The sequence below is a fragment of the Rhinoderma darwinii genome, chromosome 3, assembly GCF_050947455.1.
Source record: "Rhinoderma darwinii isolate aRhiDar2 chromosome 3, aRhiDar2.hap1, whole genome shotgun sequence".
NCBI lineage: Eukaryota > Metazoa > Chordata > Amphibia > Anura > Rhinodermatidae > Rhinoderma > Rhinoderma darwinii.
The window spans coordinates 301,530,583-301,548,397 of record NC_134689.1 but is presented as its reverse complement, the minus strand read 5'-3'; the positions used below and the strand labels follow the sequence as shown (position 1 = coordinate 301,548,397).

The window sequence follows — 17,815 nt, the reverse complement described above, 5'->3', positions numbered from 1 at the left end:
TACCCCTATACTGTTACTGAATAATACCGCCACACCATAACCACATAGTGACTGAATAATACCCCTATACTGTTACTGAATAATACCGCGACCCCATAACCACCTAGTGACTGAATAATACCCCCATACTGTTACTGAATAATACTGCCACACCATAACCAAATAGTGACTGAATAATACCCCCATACTGTTACTGAATAAAAAACACTATACACAGACCAATATTACCACCATGTAGTGACCATATAGTGGTAGATGTCAGTTATACACAGGAGCTCTGCAGACGATATAAGTGATTTATAGTACATTTATATCTAGTGACTCACAGGTGATGTTTCCTCTGATTAGATTCGCTCACTTTCCCTTTTTTTCTCCATCCGGCCCAGACCACTGTGACGACTTATTCCAGCCACGACTCATCTCTGCAGAATTTGACGCACAGACATGTTGGTTTCTCGCTTATCCAGCACCGTCCCCACCAAACTCGTAATCCACAGTGCCCCATATGGTAATAATGATCCCTCGGTGCTCAACACAATAAAAGTGCCTACTCAGTACGTGTGCCCACACGCAGTAATAATCCTGCTTTGTGCCCACCTGTGGATAGCACGACACACAGCCCCCTGTAGATAGCGCCACACACACAGCCCACCCTTGTAGATAGCGCCACACACAGCCCACCCTTGTAGATGGCGCCACACACAGCCCCCCTTGTAGATAGTGCCAGGGGTCAGCATGGGCACTCTGACCAGTCTGCAGCTACGTAGCCCCAAACGCAGAAATGCTCTGTATTCTAACACCATGCTTTCATAGCCAGCATGCAACATCTCTTCTGTGGAATCGATCCAGACTGGCTAGCCTTTTCTCCATATGCGAATAAATAAAACTTGGGTGCCCTTGACCTTGTAACTGGTTCACCGGTTGTCATTTATTGGATCACATTTGGTAGGTACTACCAGCTGCATACTGAGAACACCCCACAAGACCTGCCGTTGTGGAGATCCTCTGACCCAGTTAGCTAGCCATCACAATTTGGCCCTTGTCAAAGTCGCTCAGTTTCTTACATTTTCCCGAATATCCTGCTTCCAACATATCAACTTCAAGAACTGACTGTTCACGTGCTGCGATATATATCCCACCCCTTGTCAGGGGCCATTGTAACGAGATAATCAATGTTATTTACTTCACCTGTCAGTGGTTTTAATGTTATGGCCAAAAGGGTGTAGATAGATTATATATATATATATATATATATATATATATATATATATATATATATATATATATATATACAAACACTGGGAATTACTTATTCCTGGGAATTAGGAGTTGGCAGACTGTCCCCTTAGTTGCATCTGAGTAACTACTTAGTATTCCTATGACCTGAAATATCTTATAACCCAGTGACTAGTAAATCTTGACAAACTGGATTCATATACTCCTATGTGTAATGTCTGTTCCCTAAAATAGAATTTAAACAAACATTATTGTTCTTAGTACAATTACTTAAGCGTCCTACTTTCTTGTAACATGCCAAGACAAGCTGTCCTTTTAAATTGTTCTCGTTTGGTTTTCTTAAAAGGAAATACTAATCTATTGAAAAGCCAAGGTTACAAAGCATAACCCTTTAATGTTAGTCTCTTGCAAACTGCTCAGTCTAGTGATACTCCTCTTTTGAAGGCCAGAAATGAACACTGATTATTTGAAATTCTTCTTTTCTTTTTTTTTAATGTAATTTAGCTTAGCATTTTCTCCATGTTTACATGAGTAGTAGAAGTAAATGGTAGACTAAAGGTCCTTTTACAGATAAACTGCCCGTAACGAGCACTGATCGATAACCTAGGAAATCGGTTGCCACTCATTTCGTAGTTTTTGTTTTTTAGTGTAGCAATGATCGAGGCGTTTCTTTGAACCCATTTCTCATCAGTTTCCATTGCTGTTGGCAGCACATCCACTGTTTACACGAAGGGATGTGCTGCCAACGAATGATGATTTTTATCCCCACATAAAAGATGCAATCAACATCAAACGAGCGTTTTATCAATTGTTGTTTGACCGGCAGACCTGTTTAAACTAGGCAATGGTCGTGAACGAACGTTTATATGAACGATCATTCGGGTGATCAACTCCCAGTGTAAATGAGTTCTTAAAAGTATATATGAACCCCCTGGAACTTTGTATATGTCCTTCCTCAACTGATTTATTCTCTACATGTATTGTACATTCCTTCTTCATTCTAGAAAAATGGCAATGTTACCGCAAACATATGCTGGACATGAGTACATATGGACTGTGATTGTATACTTTAACCCCTTCCCAACCACCCCACGTAGATTAACGGGCTGCAGCACTGGTCCTTGTGTCTGCAGCCCGTTAATCTACGTGTGCTCCTAAGAGAGCACACAGGCGCTCCCCACAGTCCGGCATCTCCCAGTACAGGCTGCTACTATAGCAGCCCTAGTACTGGGGGAAAACATCAGGTCGGATCACAGCGTTGATCCGAACCGATTAACCGCTTAAATGCGGCAGTCAATAGCGACCGCCGCATTTAAGTTGTTATAGCAACATCGGCACCCGGAAGCCTAACAAAGGCTTCCAGTCTGCCATCTATGGAAGGCAATTAGATCCTGCCAGAGGCAGGACCTAATATGACTCCTGTCAGTGTGTAACTGTCAGGTATAATATCCTGCAATACAGAAGTATTGCAGGGTATTATAACAACGATCCAACAATTGGATCTTCAACTCCCTAGTGGGACTAAAAAAAAAAAAAGTTACAAAAAAATTTACAAAAGTAAAATGTCAAAATAATAACATTTTAAAAATCGCACATTTTCCCTTATAAAGTCCTTTTATTATTAGAAAAAAAAGATAAATAAACTATGCATAATTGGTATCGCCGCGCCTGTAACGGCCTGAGCTATAAAAATATTATGAAATTTATCCCGCACGTTGACCACCATAAAAAAAAATCTAAAAACTATACCGGAATCGCTATTTTTAGTCACTTCAGCTCCCAAAAAATTGCATAAATAGGGATCAAAAAGTCGCATGTACCCAAAAATTGTACCAATAAAAACTACAGTTTGTTTCGCAAAAAACAAGCCCTCACACAGCTTTCCTGATAGAAAAATAAAAAAGTTGTTGCTATTAGAATATGGTGACACAAAAATGAAATAATTTTTTTAAAACCGTGCCTTTATCGCGCAAACACCGTAAAACATTAAACATTTACTTTTTGGTATCGCCGTAATCGTATCGACCCGCAGAATAAATTAAATATGTCATTTATAGCACACGGTGAACGCCGTAAAAAAAAAAGAATAAAAAACAATAGAAGTTTTGACGGCCTAATTACACTAAATTCAGCAAAAAACCTATGGGATCAAAATTCTCACTATACCCCCTAGACAAATTCTTTTTAGGGCTGTAGTTTCCAAAATGGGGTCACATCTGGGGGGTGTCCACTGTTTTGTTCCCTCAGGGGCTTTGCAAATGCAACATGACACCTGAAAACCAATTGAGTATTCAAATAGCGCTCCTTCCCTTCTGAGCCCCTCCGTGTGTCCAAACAGCCGTTTATGACCACATGTGGTGTATTGCCGTAATCAGGAGAAATTGCTTTACAAATCTTGGGGCGCTTTTTCTTCTTTATTCCTTGTAAAAATTGATAATTTCTACGTTTTATTGGAAAAAAATTCGATTTTCATTTTTACGGATTAATTCCACAAAATTTAGCAAAAAAAACTGTGGGGTTAAAATGCTCACTATACCCCTTGATTAATTCCTTGAGGGGTGTAGTTTGCCAATTGGTGTCTTTTTAGGCGTTTTTCCACTGTTTTGGGACTACAAGACCTCTTCAAACCTGACATGGTGCCTAAAATATATTCTAATAAAAAGGAGACTCCAAAATCCACTAGGTGCTCCATTGCTTCTGAGGTCTGTGTTTCAGTCCATTAGCGCACTAGAGCCACATGTGGGATATTTCTAAAAACTGCAGAATCTGGGCAATAAATATTGAGTTACGTTTCTCTGGTAAAACCTTTTGTGTTACAGAAAAAAATGGATTAAAATGAATTTTCCGACAAAAAAAGAAATTTGTAAATTTTTCCTCTACTTTGCTTTAATTCCTGTGAAACACCTAAAGGGTTAAGAAACTTTCTAAATGCTGTATTGAATACTTTGAGGGGTGCAGTTTTTAAAATGGGATGACTTATGGGGGTTTATAAGGCCCTCAATGCCACTTCAGAACTGAACTGGTACCTATAAAAATAGGTTTTGGAAATTTTCTTGAAAATGTGAGAAATTGCTGCTAAAGTTCTAAGCCTTGTAATGTCCTAGAAAAATAAAAGGATGTTCAAAAAATGATGCCAATCTAAAGTAGACATAAGGGAAATGTTAATTAGTAACTATTGTGTGTGTGGTATAACTATCTGTCTTACAAGCAGATACATTTAAATTCAGACAAATTCTAATTTTTGCAAATTTTCTCTAAAGTTTGGTGATTTTCACAAACAAATACTGAATTTATTGATCACATTTTTCCACTAACATACAGTACAATATGTTACGAGAAAACAATCTCCGATCGCTTGGATAGGTAAAAGCATTCCCAAGTTATTACCAGATAAATTGACACGTCAGATTTGAAAAATTGCCTGCGCCCACAAGGCCACAACAGGCTCCGTCTTGAAGGGGTTAAAGTAGGTATAACCATGCATATCTTGCTAATAGCAAGTGTCCGATGGACTGATTGATAAATTATAATACTCTGTATACATTAAAAATAAATAACAAATAGATGCATTATAAATGTACATATATGTATACACACTATACATTTATTTGTGTATATATTTAAATTTAACTATAATAGGTAATTTTAGTTTTCCCGCACCGTCTAACAGACTATTACTTTCTTTCTCCTATAGTATTAGCAATGATTTGCTCAATGCATCAGACCCTTCTCTGACTTTTTTTCTGTCCTAAATATAGGCCGAGGTCTGCTGTATGTGTCTTACTTCTCTTTCCTCATACTTATTTCCTTATGATTGAGAAGGGGAATAAGAGAGCATGTTGTGGCAACGTCAAACCATCTACTTCCTCTTGTCGGTGTCTGCAGGTCTGCAAAATCTCTCCTCACATGAAAACAGCAACAACCATATGTTGTGTTGCTCCACTATTTATTATATCTTAGATTGCTGCATCTCCACGTCTTAACTGGAATATGACTACTGAAGTTCAAAGTTACAAACACTTCAGGCTTGAAACTTAGTGTACTAATACCAACCTATAGTAATTAGTACATCTAGAGCAGGGGTCTCAAACTCGGCCGGGTAAGTGGGCCACATATAGAAAAAATTTGAAGTTGACGGGCCGCATTACTTTCAAATTTGATACATTACAAAATCATTGTTCATTAATTAGTTATTTGAACTACTATAACACTATGTTACTATAATACTACATTACTAGAACAATACTACGTTACTATAATAATAGCGCTAGGTTTAAACTTACCATAAATTTGCGAGATTTCTCCACGTGCTAATTTCAACAATCCACTTTTACAGTTTTTGTCGCTAAATGCAGTCCGGCAGCTCAGTTGGCAGCGTTTGGCAGACACACAAATGTCAAAATTAGGCAGCCCCTTTTTAGATTGTGCCACAGAGCCCTCTATAGATGCTGCCACAGAGCCCTCTATAGATGCTGCCACAGTGCCCTCTGTAGATGCTGCCACAGTGCCCTCTGTAGATGCTGCGACAGTGCCCTCTGTAGATGCTGGCACAGTGCCCTCTGTAGATGCTGGCACAGTGCCCTCTGTAGATGCTGCCACAGTGCCCTCTGTAGATGCTGCCACAGTGCCCTCTGTAGATGCTGCCACAGTGCCCTCTGTAGATGCTGCCACAGTGCCCTCTGTAGATGCTGCCACAGTGCCCTCTGTAGATGCTGCCACAGTGCCCTCTGTAGATAGTACCACAGACCCCCCCAGTAGATAGCTCCATTGGGGCTCCCACTAGGAGTGGAATCCCCAGCCAGAGCGTTGCCTACGCTTTGGCCAGGGATTCCTTTGCTGGAGGAGCCCCTGATGTCACTGTTCATACACAGTGACGTAAGGGGATCCTCCTGGACCGGAATGTGATGTCAGGGGCAACCCCAGAGCCGGTGTCCCAGAGCGGAGCACTAGTATAGACTCTACTCCGGAACTCTGGGTAAGCAACTGACATCAGTGTCCATATATGGAGAGTAATGTCAGGGGCCCGCCCAGAGCTGTAGTCCCGGTGCAGAGCCGCTTCTAGCACACTGCCTGGGATTCCAGCTCTGCTCCTGACATCACTGTTCATATATGGACAGAGATGTCAGGGGCAACCCCAGAGCTGAAGTCTCAGGCAGAGCGCTACTACTGGGACTCCAGCTGTTCCCCTGACATCACTGTCTAGTTCTGGAGAATCCCTAGACATCGCTATCCATATGTGGACAGCGATGTCAGAGGATTTCAGAGTCCCGGAGCAGAGCCTATGCTAGCGCTCTGCCCGAGACTCCGCTCTGGGGAAGACCCTGACAAAACTGTCCCTATATGGACAGCGATGTCAGGGAATTCCACAGAGTCCCGGAGCAGAAGCTATACTACCGTTCTGCCCGGGACTCAGGCTCTGGGGAAGCCCCAGACATCGCGTGTCCATTCATGGACAACGATGTCAGGGAATTCCAGAGTCCCAGAGCAGAGCCGATACTAGCACTCTGCCAGGGACTCCGCTCTGGGGAAGACCCTGACAAAACTGTCCATATATGGACAGCAATGTCGGGGATGTCCACAGAGTCCCGGAGCAGAGCCTATGCTAGCGCTCTGCACGGGACTCCGCTCTGGGGAAGACCCTGTCATCGCGTCTCCATTCATGAACAGTGATGTCAGGGATTTCATAGAGTACCGGAGCAGAGCCGATACTAGCAGCTCTGTGGGCCGTAGATGACAGCCTCAGGGGCCGCATGCGGCCCGCGGGCCGCGTGCTTGAGACCCCTGATCTAGAGTTTATTTAAGTGCACATGTAGTACTGTAAGTTTTTAGCTTTGACACAACCTTGCAGGTCCTTTACCATGAAGTGTCCTTAACCAACATCAGGACACTATGAAGGTCAGATGCATTATAATCAGCGGCACTTTTACTCCTGAACATTGCTACGTGCAGGAAAATGTGCTGCCCCAAGCCCTATAACGACAAGCTCATTGGTGAATTTGCAGATTTTAGTTTGTCTCTTCTATTTCATGTTGTGTTCTTATAGTGCACGTCATCACCTTTACTTCATGGTTGTAACTGAATAAGTAGATAGTTTTGCAACCAGAGACTGCCATCCTACCAGAGACCTTGTCACATAGAAACGTACATTGGGTTGTTGCTAGGATATGATAAATACACCTGATTTCATACTCTTCTTCTAGTCTGAATATTTTAATGTTTAATAAATGTTCATCTTTTGTTACAAATATGTTGTTTGTTTGTTTGTTTTTTGCCAGGATATATCACTGAATGTTTAAAATAATGTTCTAAAAAAAAAATCCATCTATTTTTCCATGGTCTTTATTTTCCTTGTGTATTCTCACTAGGAGAACCAGTGTATTAAAGTTTTCTTGATTTGTGTGTTTTAAAGCCGTGTACGTTGGCTGGAAAAACAGAAGGCAGAAGGAGATTAAAGTAAGGAGAGACAAAGACGGAGAGGTTTAAATGTAGGCAGAGATGTGGAGATGGATGAAAGGGGAAAAGAAGAGAAAGATAACAGGGGAGAAAAAGGCGCTAGGGATCCACAGAAGTAAGATAGCTGTTGCCTGGGTAACGGAAAGAATGAGAAAGAAGGACTGAGGGAGGTATGGAAAGAAGAGATGGCTGGAATATGCCTGCGGATAGGGGTAGGACTATGAGAATGGAAGCAAGTGAATTGTAAGTTTTCAATATAAAAAATAGGCTGTTACGCGAGAACGAATGGACAGACAAATCTTACACACCCCTTCCGGAACAAAGAAAAGGAAACATTTTTTCCTTCATTACTAAATTCCTCTAATATCCTCATCAGAATTTATTTGTGTAAGAGGCCTATTCCATACGATAGTCTGCTGTGCTGAATGTGCAGACTGTCATTCCTCTTCATTTGTCAGGCAGGAAATGCGAGGCATGTTTTACATATCATCAGTTCAAAAAGCTTTGGGAAAAAAACACTGAAACCTGCTTTACCTTTTTCTCATTGCTTCTAAATGGACAATTAAAAAAGGAAGTAAATGTACGTGTTTTCATTTTCCCAAAGGCACGAATGCCCTCTTTTCAGGGATTATTAGCTGAAAATGGGGGAGGGGCAGATTTACTAAAACCTGTACTTACCTTTACTTACTGTATGTAATTACACTCAGGAATTTTCACAGTATTGTGTGTCATATTTTCCAACAGATGCACACTAGTCATGGATTATAGTGCATGCTATAGAAATATGCACAGATGTGTCCGCCATTGTTCACTATACAATCTCTATTTATAAAAGCAGTATAAAACTTTTATACATCAGGTGCAAAATTGGCCATGCATATCCAGTCACATCAGACACAAATAAGAGATGTCATCTGTGGCTTTAAAGTGCTGGTCGGCCTTCTCTAATATGACGCTCCGAATAAGCACAATTTTTTGTTAACCCTTTGACAGACACACCATGACAGAACTTTACAGCTATGTCCGGAATATTGTGCGGGGACAGCATGAGGACCTCTGTGATTGACAGCAGCATTCCCACTGTAACTGTAGGGATCTCATTCATATAACTACTAATGTCCTGCAATCAATACTGATCGCAGCATCCAACTAGTATAAAACATAGAGATTGAGATCACTTTGTTTCACTCTCATCAGCCCCAGCATCGTAATTGTAGGGGCGGACAGTTTTTTAAACTGCCAGCCTGGGGTGTAAGTAAGGCCCCCAGGGCTGCCCAGCAGTGACATCTGTTAGGGCATGCCCTAACATGCCTGCATATTTTCTATGCACAGTCAGTAATGTATTGGAATATACGGATATGCAAAATAAAAATGTTAAACATTACGTAAGTAAAAAAATAAAGTTGCACATGCATTTTTTTCACCATTCCATCATTATAAAAACGAGTTGTTAATTTATATGTACCATAAAATAATCCTTAAAGGAAGGGGTTTTGAAATCTATCGGTGGAGAGCCATGCATTTTAAAATCCCAGATAACCCGTTTAAGATATTTACAACTCATCCTGAAAAAAAACCGAAGATCTCCTAAAACCACATAAAAAAAAAATTCAAGTTATTGGTGTTGGAATGTGGAGAGATCAAGAATAAAAATGATATGGAGGTCGTGAAAGTGAAAAATGGCTTGGACCTTAAAGAGGCTCTGTCACCAGATTTTGCAGCCCCTATCTGCTATTGCAGCAGATCGGCGCTGCAATGTAGATTACAGTAACGTTTTTTTTTTTAAAAAAACGAGCATTTTTGGCCAAGTTATGGCCATTTTCGTATTTATGCAAATTAGGCTTGCAAAAGTACAACTGGGCGTGTTTAAAGTAAAAGTACAACTGGGTGTGTATTATGTGCGTACATCGGGGCGTTTTTACTACTTTTACTAGCTGGGCTTTCTGATGAGAAGTATCATCCACTTCTCTTCAGAACGCCCAGCTTCTGGCAGTGCAGATCTGTGACGTCACTCACAGGTCCTGCATCGTGTCGGCCACATCGGCACCAGAGGCTACAGTTGATTCTGCAGCAGCATCAGCGTTTGCAGGTAAGTAGCTACATGGACTTACCTGCAAACGCCGATGCTGCTGCAGAATCATCTGTAGCCTCTGGTGCCGGTGTCCTCGCTCGTCTGACACGATGCAGGACCTGTGAGTGACGTCACAGCGTGATCTCTCGAGAACACGCTGTGTCTGCACTGCCAGAAGCTGGGCGTTCTGAAGAGAAGTGGATGATACTTCTCGTCAGAACGCCCAGCTAGTAAAAGTAGTAAACACGCCCCGATGTACGCACATAATACACGCCCAGTTGTACTTTTACTTTTCAACACGCCGAGTTGTACTTTTGCAAGCCTCATTTGCATAAATACAAAAATGGTCATAACTTGGCCAAAAATGCTCGTTTTTTTAAAATAAAAACGTTACTGTAATCTACATTGCAGCGCCGATCTGCTGCAATAGCAGATAGGGGTTGCAAAATCTGGTGACAGAGCCTCTTTAAGGGGTTAATGCAGTCACGTCAGAAACGTTGTACTAATCCACATATAGGCCAACAGGTACCATATTGTTCCAGCGTAATCTATAGGACTGTTTATGTAGATATCCTCATGGTATGTTCAAACATGATTTTATGTTGTAATTTTTTACCAATTGATGTTGGTAGGAAATATCCCCCCCCCCCCCAAAACTCTGCACCTAGAGCATATGGCAGTTTTAACTAAGGGGTGCAGTAGAACCTAGGTTCTCAACTTGTGGTACAGGAGGTACTTGTCATGTCTTCAAGGGGTACTTGCTCTGAACTCAAGCAGCACAGTGTATGATCATATGCATAAGGGTATCATTTATTTGAGTAGGGGCTACTTGGCTCATAAATATTGAGAAACATTGCAGTAGAATAGAGCAGCAGCAAAATGCCAAACATGTGCTGTCTGGTCAAAATGTATTATACGTTCTAAATTCAATAAGGGCTTACAGCATTGTTCCTATAGTTGTACCTGTAGAACTCACATGGTTTATATTAGCAATTATTAGAGCCCCAATAAAGATCGTACTCTTTGGGTTTTATTTAGGTATGAATTCTCCCAGCTTGTGGCCACATGTGACAGTAAGTGCAATTACATTGGTCTTGCATCGGCGGCTTTCATCTCCAGTGTCCATAATGATGAGTCAAGGTCTAGTCCCAAGTGGCATAATAAATAATCTGAATCATAATAATTAGTAATAATAATAATAATAATAATGTTTGATTAAATAGTACCTCAACCAGTTAGAACTAATGTCTTGCAAATGTGAAAATCCACATATAAGGGTTAACACGAACATCCCAATGTTAATGTCATATCCCTCCAGAACAATGCTATATTTGTCTAGTAACAGTCCATTGTTCCTACAATGTGTAGAGGACAATTAATTTAACCTTTCTTCATTGTCTAATCCATTAGCCTCTCCTCGCCCCCAGTAAGGCAGGACACTCCATTTGAGGAAGCATTCAACCTTATACAAGGGTATATCATATATAGTCGCACAGCATGTTAGATTGCTGTCATCTTAAAGAAGTGTCATTTATCATGGGACAGTCACATGTGGAAATGATGAAATTGGTTCTAAACTAGAAGACAGAAAGGTCTCTGCTATATTGATGAGGTGTTTAGCAAGAGGAGCATTGGCCTACTTATGCTCGACTTCGGCATGCTCTCTAGGTGTAGGACTTGGTTTCCTGCAATGTTCCCAGATGTTGCAGTACATCAGAACAATTGGCAAAGATAAACTCCATAGAAAAAGAGAAACCGTTTTTATGTTATGCTTTTTCTTTAGTGTGGATGATTTGCATAGTGGAATTACTGTGTAGGTACTGTGCGGCCCTGATGTGGGGACTGTCTGCTGTGAGAACTATTTGGTCAAACTCAGGGGCATCCCTTCCTTCGCTTGATCTGGGCACTAAGAACATAGGAGTATATTTAGGTTATAACTAGGTTTGGATTGGAAAAGTGACCAGGCGTGCCCCCAACCCCTCCACATAGGGTCATTTTCAGTGTTCTTTAATATTGTTGACAAATATCTCTGTGCTTACATTAACCCCTTAATGACCGGGCCATTTTGTGCGTTAATGACCAAGGATTATTTTTTGTTTTTTCACTGTTGCATTCTAAGAGTCACAACTTTTTTTTTTTATTCCGTCGACATAGCCATATAAGGGCTTGTTTTTTGCGGGACGATATGTATTTTTCAATTGCATTATTTTTGGGTGCATATAATGTATTGATTAACTTTTATTAACTTTTATTTTAGGAAAGAATTTAAAATAAACGACTATTCCAGCAATGTTTTTCACGTTATACATTTACGCCGTTCACTATGCGGCATAAATAACATGTTACTTTTGTCCTATGGGTCGGCACGATTATGGGGATACCAAATATGTGAGGTTTTATGTTTTCCTACGTTTGCAAAACAAAAATCCTTTTAAAAAAAAATAAAAATATCTACTTGTTTTTGCATCGCCGCATTCCAAGAGCTGTAACTTTTTTTTTTGTTCCATCTATATGTGGGCTTATTTTTTGCGGGACAAAGTGTAGTTTTCATTAGTAGTATTTTGGGGGACATGGGACGCATTGATTAACTTTTATTTTATTTTTTATGGTGGGAATGGGAGGAAAAAAGGAATTTTGGCATTGTTTTTTTGCTGGTTTTTTTGGACGCCGTTCACCTAGCGGTTTAATTAATGCGTTAAATTTATTGTTTGAGTCATTATGATGGTGGTGATACCATATATGTCTATAAACCAACAATGAGAAAAAAGGAGTCCAGATACTATATATAATAAAAAATAGAAAAATATAAATTTTATTTAGTACAATATAACAAGGGGGAATGTATACAAACGATAGAGGATCTAAAACAAAACAGAGTCTGTATGGGGACCACTTAGCAAAGTGACATTACTGCCATGAAACAATTGGCACAATGTACAATACATGTATGCATGATATACAAAGAGCATATTGCTCATAAACATAGAAATGATTAGAATATTATAAGTCTAAAATATATTCACATGTTACAAGCTACCTGGTGATACTGACAAGGAAGTTGATCATTATGCATGACACAGGTAAATGGTCAATATGTAAACGTTATATGAAACCCAGACCAAGCGGGTGTAACTTGGCATACAAGCCAAACCCGATTTGATCTGGTGGACAGTAATGGGTATATACGTCCATACTTGTAGTTAGAAAAATTGTGAAAAATCATGTCAGATATAACACATGCAGCGAGCCATACCCATGTAAATAGAGTGTGATCAAGTGATCCAAAGATTAGGCAGCGCCCATATATGTGTATGTGTTACTTTTTTTTTTTTTTTACACTTTTACTAAATAAAACTACTTTTTGGGGAAAAAAGTGGTTTTATTTTTACTGTAATCTATTTTTTATTTTTTTTTCATAAACTTTATTTAACTGTTTTACATTTATTTATTTTTTCGTCCCACTAGGGGACTTCACCATGCGATCTGCTTTGGTATACTAAAGAGGCTCTGTCACCAGATGATCAAATCCCTATCTCCTATTGCATGTGATCGGCGCTGCAATGTAGATAACAGTAACGTTTAGTTTTTTTTTAAAAACTATCATTTTTGGCCAAGTTATGAGCAATTTTATATTTATGCAAATGAGCCTTTCTAATGGACAACTGGGCGTGTTTTCTCTTATTTCCAACTGGGCGTGTATTGTGTTTGTAACATCTGGGTGTGTTTACTTGTTTTACTAGCTGGGCGTTGTGAATAGAAGTGTATGATGCTGACGAATCAGCATCATTCACTTCTCATCGTTACCACCCAGCTTCTGGCAGTGCACAGACACACAGCGTGATCTCGCGAGATCACGCTGTGACGTCACTTCCTCCCACAGGAACTTCATCGCGTCGGACGAGCGAGGACACGCTGTGTGTCTGTGCACTGCCAGAAGCTGAGTGGTAACGATGAGAAGTGAATGATGCTGATTCGTCAGCATCATACACTTCTATTCACAACGCCCAGCTAGTAAAACAAGTAAATACACCCAGATGTTTCCTGTCAGTGTAAAACTGACAGGCAATCTTTTAGGCCATGCCTCTGGCATGGCCTAATAGGCAGATGCTGTAAATGAGAATTGGGGCCTTTGTTAGGCCACTGGCTTCCATGGAAACCCGACGGCGCCCCGCGATTTCTTTGCGGGGGCGTCGATGGGGTAACAGAGGGAGCTCCCTCCCTCTGTCAAACACACTGGATGCCGCTGTCTCTTTTGACAGCGGCATCTAAAGTGTTAAACTGACGGAATCGGAGCGCACTTCGATTGCGGCAGGAGCCTGGCTGTGTATAACAGCCGTTCTCCCGCTGCTGATCGCGTGGGTACACTAGCAGTACCCACCCGATCAGAGCGACTGATATATCCGTCACTATGCAGGAACTTTCACCTGCTTGCGACGGATGTATCCGTCGCTCGCCGTTAAGGGGTTAAACTGGGATTTTCCAAATGTCTGTTGATAGAGTATACTTTAGTTAGGATTCCTCTAGTTGGTTTTATTTACAGAATTGAAACCAGGGTGTGAAACAGTTGCTGCTCTGGGGACTTTTCTGGTTCCTGAAATGCTCTTTTTGATACTTGGTTTGTGATATCAACAGCAACCGTCTTCATAAGAATCTCTTCCACCATAAACTGAGATTACAGAACAAATACGTTTCTAAACACAAATAGATCCCTTGAAGCCCCCCCCCCAAATAAAAACAAACATGTAGCCGTATGTACTGAAAATAGTAGGATACCTTCCTCTCACAGCTATGAGAAAGTCTTGAAATAAAGACAATAAAGCAGATAACATAAAATATTGAAGCTAAACGCTGGTTTCTTCAAATTGGATTAAAGGACTAGAACTATCCCGGTAATAATTCTTATATTATCCAACGGTAGGGAAGGATTTACATTCAATATTGGTAGGGAACACTGTACAGGAAATAGAAGTGTGCTATTTTTGATCATCTTCATCTAGGACTCTTTTTTGTATTTTTTATTTTTTTATTTAAAGAGGCTCTGTCACCAGATTATAAGTGGCCTATCTCCTTCATAGTCTGATCGGCGCTGTAATGTAGATAACAGCAGTGGTTTTTATTTTGAAAAACGATCATTTTTGAGTTAGTGACCAACTGGGCGTGTTTTTACTTTTGACCAACTGGGCGTTGTACAGAGGAGTGTATGACGCTGACCAATCGGCTTCATACAATCCTCATTGTTCCAGCCCAGCTTCTTTCACTGCACAATCACACTGGGCTGTGGATCATGCTGAGCTGGAACAATGAGAAGTGTATGACGCTGATTGGTCACTGATTGGTCAGCCTCATACACTTCTCTTTACAACACCCACTTGGTCCAAAGTAAAAACACGCCCAGTTGGTCATTAAGAAACTAATTAGCATAAATCTAAAATTGCTCATAACTTGCTCAAAAATGATCGTTTTTCAAAATGAAACCACTGTTATCTACATTACAGCGCCGATCAGATTATGTAGCAGATAGGGCACTTATAATCTGGTGACAGAGCCTCTTTAACACATGACTTTATCTGCTTTGGCTATAAGTGCCTAATAATTTTTGCTTTCAGCATCAGTTGTACAATTTTACATAAATTTGGTACAATTTTAGCCTAGGAAAAGGCTGACTGTAGCACTGTACAATAGAATAACTGACTGGATGTCCAGGAAAAACAACGTCTCCTATATCCAGTTGTAAGAACGTGCATAAACATAAAGTTGCAGGATATAAAAGAACTGGTAATACAAGTCACACGTGTGTATTTAATGTGTCTCCGATGTAGTTTATATGTTTTACCCTGCAGTGTGTGCAGTAACTCACCCGTATTTCCCCCCATTAGAGATCCCATCTTTTGATCTGTTAAGAAAGACTCGCTAAAGCGTAAGAGTAATATACAGCAGGGGTGCAGAAAATGAAAGAAGAAAGACCGTTTCCAAATGACTTGGGGACTTTTGACACAGTAGAAAGGTCATGCTCATAAATACTATGTTGACAACATTATACAGGGTGCTTTTCCTCGGCTGGTTCTAGTAGGGTTAATGTGCACCTAGTTTACTGCAGCAGTGGTGGGTATCCGTATTGCCTAAGAAAATATTAGGGAATGTTTCTCGTCTCCCCTGTTCCGAGATCCAATCCTCATTTTGATCAAGAAATGGAAGAGTGGATCTTCTAAATGTGATTAGCAAGTCATTCTATTCCTTCACATATATTTGCTCCTTTTTGGACTTACACACAATATTACTTTAATGAGATTTGCTTATACTCTGATGTCTATGGTGGGATCTGCTAACAAATACCTAATGTCTTTGGCCACCTTTGAGGAATAGAAACCAATGTAGACAGTTAATGTTTTATCTTTGCCACTGTATGCCTCCCGCCCATTCAACTTGATTTGCAAGTCAGTAAACATTGATATAATTTTTTATTTATTTTTTGCAGAATGGAAATACATTGCCTACTACGCTTTTCCCTGCAGAGGCATTCTACAAAAAAACAAAGCTTTATCATGCAGTATACTTTTTTTTTCCCCCACTTTATGCTTTTACAGTGGCATATGCCAGAGCAATCAGTCAGAGGTATAGATCGGGCAATAGTCCCGACGTATATGTCTAATAAAAGGCTTAAACGTGGTGTTAACAGGGCCTAACCTTATCACTGTATAACTAGGCAGATGTTCCATTAGAAGTCCAGGAAAGCTGGGTGACAACAGCTGCAGGAGCTATAATATCAGCTATATTGGTTGTGATTATGCTTTCCTAGGAACTAATGTAACTAAGAAATGGTTGAATACCATTTTTACAACTTGACAGAAGAGAAGAACTCAAGAAAATTATTGAAATGACTGGTGATTATTATTTTTTTTGTATTCGGGAGTAAATAATAATATTATGTGAGCTTAACAGAGTTTCTTTCAACGTAGTAATGTAAATTCTATTGGTACACAGGCAAACCCTTTCATGTGTTATTGTTTTTACAGCTTCATTAATCCGTATATAAAATCATTTGCAAGTTGTAGTAGTATATAATAATTATTTCTTTGGAAGCCTAGGCTGCCATATCCCGCATTGTTTTTCTTGGATGGCCTCTGATGCTTTTAATGTTCTTATTTCTTTATATTTTGGTGTGTGTGATGGGAAACTGCTCAGTAAATCTCTCAACCTTCCTGTAATCTAGTGTTTCCTTTTATGTTCCCTGCACGTGCATTTTAGCAAATACTGTATCCCCAAGGGGAAATTGTATGTGCCACTGACAGTAATACAGGTACAGTGCAATTGCTAACCCACTGGGAGGGAGCCCCATGGTAGCAGCGTAGTCCCTAAATAATAATATGAGAGTTTTTTACTTGGTGAAAAAAAAATAGAAATATGAGTTTTGTTTTCATAGCAGCTTTGATTCCCATTCAATATCCTCGTGAACAAAACCACACAGACGTGATCATGACACTTTTTAGAAATCCATTCGGGTAGTTTACCATATAAAAGTGACTTCCAACTTACAATTTGTAGAAATAAAATGAAAACAAAAAACTTTTACACTTTTTTTTATGTGAAACTTTATAAACCAAATAATGTTTTAATAATATTGAAGAAACGGTCATATTACCTAATCATTGATTTGTAATGTAAGAAATTACTTAAAAGGGGAAGGCCACTTTTAACACTGATGTGGTAAAAGCTTCTCCATGTAAGACTGGGTGTTAAATGTTTCTCACGAGCCTGGTTTGACTTTTTTTTTATTGTATGTAAGTATAACCAATTTATTATATACATACATACATACATATATATATATAAAAGGATTTTATTCACATTTTTTTTTCTTTTTTTGCTGTGTTCTTACATGATACCTGGTTCGATTTTCTTTCTCGGGCTTTTATTATACATTATCAGATAGTGGTCACAGTATCTGGTTTTATACATTTGCTGGAGGTTGCCTATAAATATACAGTGGCGGATTAACTAGACCATGGGCCCTGGGCTGTTACCCATAGTTGGGCCTCCCTTCTCCACCGCCGCCCT

The 17,815-nt window shown here is 39.9% G+C and overlaps 1 protein-coding gene across 3 annotated transcripts in view; it reads left to right on the top strand.

Annotated features, from left to right (window-relative positions):
- Positions 1–17,815, top strand: part of ZNF710 (zinc finger protein 710) — a 109,567-nt gene that overhangs the window by 30,516 nt on the left and 61,236 nt on the right. The window contains exon 1 of one of the 3 annotated variants that reach the window (XM_075855266.1): positions 7,844–7,932. The exons of the other annotated variants lie outside the window; for them this stretch is intronic. The gene's annotated coding sequence lies outside the window, so the exon portion shown is untranslated. Of the gene's footprint in view, positions 1–7,843; positions 7,933–17,815 lie in introns of those variants that run through there. 3 annotated transcript variants of the gene reach the window in all.